Source organism: Lycium barbarum, chromosome 4, assembly GCF_019175385.1.
Source record: "Lycium barbarum isolate Lr01 chromosome 4, ASM1917538v2, whole genome shotgun sequence".
NCBI classification, from domain to species: domain Eukaryota; kingdom Viridiplantae; phylum Streptophyta; class Magnoliopsida; order Solanales; family Solanaceae; genus Lycium; species Lycium barbarum.
The window spans coordinates 33,103,467-33,107,604 of record NC_083340.1 but is presented as its reverse complement, the minus strand read 5'-3'; the positions used below and the strand labels follow the sequence as shown (position 1 = coordinate 33,107,604).

Below are 4,138 nucleotides of genomic sequence, written 5' to 3'. Positions count from 1 at the left end.
AGAGTTAGACGTGCGGCCCTTTGGTGGAACACAGGCATTGGGATTCCGATTACTATAATTGTTGTTGTTGTAATCCCTCCTGTCCGAACCACCATATTCATTTCGGCCATATTGATTGCTTTGCGGTTGGGGTCTCCATTGCTTTTGATAACCCCCTTGAGAGTGATCGATATAATTTGCATCCTCACATTGTGGCTGCCCCTCTAGATAAGCTTCCTCCGAGACTTGGTACATTCCGGGAGTATGAGGTGGCATCTCTTTGACAACATTCACACTTTTAGCTTCTTTCTCCGTAAGCCTCTTTGACAACAAATCCACGGTGGTTTGCAATTGAGCAAAAGGATGATCTCGCTCATGATTTTCTTTGGCCACCGCGGCAACAGAGGGACTACCATATGACAGGACTTCACTATCACTCGAGTGCCAAGCTTGATTGTGGGTGGTGAGCTTATCAAGCAAATGGGTGATAACGATAAATGACTTGTCCATGAAGCATCCACCTGCGGTAGTATTGACAGCAATCTGATTCATAGTATCTAAGCCCTTGTAGAATTTCTCCGTGGGAATAGCATTTGAAAATCCGTGAGTTGGAGATTGAGCTAGATAATACTTGAAACGCTCCCATGCTGAATGTAATTGTTCCCCCGGAAGTTGTTTAAACTCAAAGATCTTATCCCGAAGCTCAGCCTTTTTGCTTGGAGGGAACCATTTCTTCAAAAATGTATTGGCTAACTCGTTCCAGGTATGAATAGAATTGTTGGGGAGCTTTTCATACCATTCCCTGGCTTGACCAACCAAGGAATATTTAAAGACCCTTAACTGAAGTGCATCGGCAGAAACAGCACCTTGGGATTGTTGAGCACATACATGCAAGAAGTTCTTCAAATGTCGAAGTGGACAATCCACCGAAGAATTTCGGAAATAACCTTCAAGTTTCAGCAGCTGATAGATAGAACTATTAATTTTGAAGGTAACATTTCCAGTTCTAGGACGAACCACAGCAGAAGCATAATCAGCTTCATTGATGAATTCCGCAAATATATTTTCATCATCATCCTCTTCTTGTGCCGGTGGGTTCACTTGGAGTCCACCTTGGTTTCCTTGATTCCGATTCGGTCTTCCTTCCATGTTCACCTGGTTCACCACAACAGCAAACGAGGTGTGATGGAATAGAAAAAGTTTTAAAGAAAAGTACACAACAATCAGTAGTTTCTAAACCGTATTCCCCGGCAACGGCGCCAAAATTTGATACGCTCAAATTACACCTATTAATGGCGTAAAGCGAACATTGTCAAATATAGTAACCCAAACAAGGTTGGGGTCGAATCCCACAGGGAATATGGAGAGAAAAAGGTACTAATTGTATGCGATACTAGCCTTTAAAGGCTTTAATCCTATTCCGAATATTTTAAAAAGGAGATTTGGTTTATATTTGCTATTTTGAACTGTTTGAAATTTGTTTGGATTTGGAGAACCAAAGTTGTGTCCCCGCAATGATTAGACGTTATGCTATAGGTGTCAATATGATATATTTCTAATGGGTCGCGGTTATGTATGCACTTAATCTCTAACACACTTTCTAATATTTTCCAATAGTTAGAAAGTATTTCTTTTCATGATTTTCCCAAATGCAGAAAAATTATAAATAAGGTTGATTAAACATGTCAAGTAGAACTCATCTTATTCCTAAGCGAGTTCATTAAACGAGGGTTAGCGCCCCGAGTCCTTGTTATATTATTTCAACACACCCTAGTTCATCTTTCCAAATAAACTAGGGTTTGTGCATGAACAAGTGTTTGCAACCACTTATAGAACAATGAATATGAGAAATAATAAAATGCATCACAACCCATTATATATATACACAATGTTAGATACCCATTACATAGCACCTATCATTTGGGTCCACAACTTTGATTAAAGAGACTACTCACACATTATGGTCTCAAAAGTAGTAAGCAATAAATGAGGCATAAAGCTTATAAATGCAATAAAGATGATGGAATATAGAATCTTGTGTCTTCACTAGGCTCCAAAAGGGGAGTATTCCATGCTCACCCACCAATGAGACTTTTTAGTTGAGTACAATAAAATCTGAATGAAAGAAAAACCTAAAATGTTCTTTAAATAGGCTCCAAAAACGCACAGCAGAAAACTGACAAAAGTGCCCCCGATAGCAAGATTGACGGACCGCCGATCGTTCGACGATCCGTCGAGTGTTCCGTCCTTTGTACCTTCAGCACTGTGTTACATTCAATTCGACGCTCCGTCGAGTATTCCGTCTTTTTCTCTTGTTGGTGAGAGATCCTGTTTGACGACACAAACGCCTCCATCCTTTGTCATCTTCAACTTTGTCATCACTAGAAAATTGAGCTTATCGACGCTTCAAAGGACGGTTCGTCGGCTGATCGACGGACCGTCGATTCTTCATTTCCGGCCAATTTTTCTGTTGTTCTTTGCTTTGTGCTTTTGGGCCATTGTTTTCCTAAAACACAACAAAACATACTAACGAGAACCAGACTTACTTGAAAACAACCAAAATTCGTAGTAAAAAAAGCGTCAAATGTGCCACAAATCCGCGGCACATCAATTTCCCCTATATTATCTACTTCCTCCAACTTCAAAACAACTCCCAAACAACCATAACAATATCCAAAATACAATATCCAAGAGATTTACATTCAAATTAGACTCAAATCAATCCAAAACTCCCTTTCAATACTAATCCGCAGTCATCAACTTCCACTTAATACCTTATGATTTCTCTACCATGACTCCCTTCACTTGAAGACTTACTAAACCTCCAAATCAACTCAACATAAATAATAAGATGAAGAACATACCTTATACTTGAAGATATTTAGCCACACACCACTTGCTCCAAGACTTAATCACCACAACTTCAAGTGAAAGCAAGAACATCCACCTTCCATAAACTAGCTTAGGTTTTCAAGGTTTGATCTTCTCTTGAAAAGGATTAGGATGATTAGAGATGATTGGGAGAGCTTAGAGAGTCTAAAGATGGATCTGCTTATGGTGAAATAATGATTAAAGGTCGTGCCTTTTTAGTTTATAGCAAAAGGGAAAAATTCCACTGCCTTAATTTCATGGTACACTTTCAAGGACCGTGAAAAATTTCATTGGCCATGAAATCAGTCCAGTGGATCCTCCTCACTGTCACCGTTTCACAGTAGAAAAAATTCCATTTTCACGGTCCATGAAAATATCCCTGCTTCTTAGATTTACGTTCTGTCAGCTGCTTGGAAAGAAGACTCGCTGAACTTGAATTTACATAGGTTAAGTATTCCATAACTCCTCATATTTTAAGAAATATACCTCTCTCAAGTTGGACCAAAATCCTGTCCAAAATTCTCCCAAAGTTTCGACAAACTTAGTTTCTTTGATTCTCTTGTTTTCCAGTGCTTTCATAACTTACTAAACATGAACTTAAACCCTCGTAACCATAAGATATGCATGTATAATCTCATATAACCTTGAAGATAACTCTGGTGACTACTACTAGACAACTAACATCCAACGAATCTCAACGTATAAAACTATGAGGTGTAACACGAGCTCACCCTCGGATCTTATCAGAAACTGGCCTCAAGATAAATATGAGGTCTGGTCGAAGTCTTCGACATACAATCTACACTCAAATAAAAAGTGCAGCAAGGTAGTATCAATACAAACACTATCTACCAATAAATATTATAGGTCGACTAAGATTAGTATCATGCATACGATCATAAAATTAATAAGATAGGCAGATACCGCACAATAGCACATAACCAAATATTGTCGTCGACAGAAATTAGCCAACACATGAATAAGATAAGTCCAACCACAACCATCAATAGGAATAATACAAGTCTGATACAATGCAATGCAACAATGATAGTATCTCAACCGTACACACATTCTACTGGCAATTTTCACTCCATAGTCATGACCTGCAGGGGACCCCATGGTGTCTATGTACCACTCGCTCCAAAACTAACATCGGACCACGAGCTCATGACTAGGCCACATTCTCACCCCCTGTTAAATGTGCCTTTATTTATATATATATATATCTATATATATATATATATATATATATATATATATATATATTCTGTATCTGATCAAAATATGA

The 4,138-nt window shown here is 38.6% G+C and overlaps 1 non-coding gene across 1 annotated transcript; it reads left to right on the top strand.

The window, feature by feature from the left end:
- The first annotated feature begins 577 nt into the window (after positions 1 to 577).
- On the top strand, positions 578 to 683 carry LOC132638913 (small nucleolar RNA R71). The gene has a single exon (XR_009581971.1). It is a non-coding gene; the product is annotated as a small nucleolar RNA R71 (small nucleolar RNA).
- Positions 684 to 4,138: the final 3,455 nt, after the last annotated feature.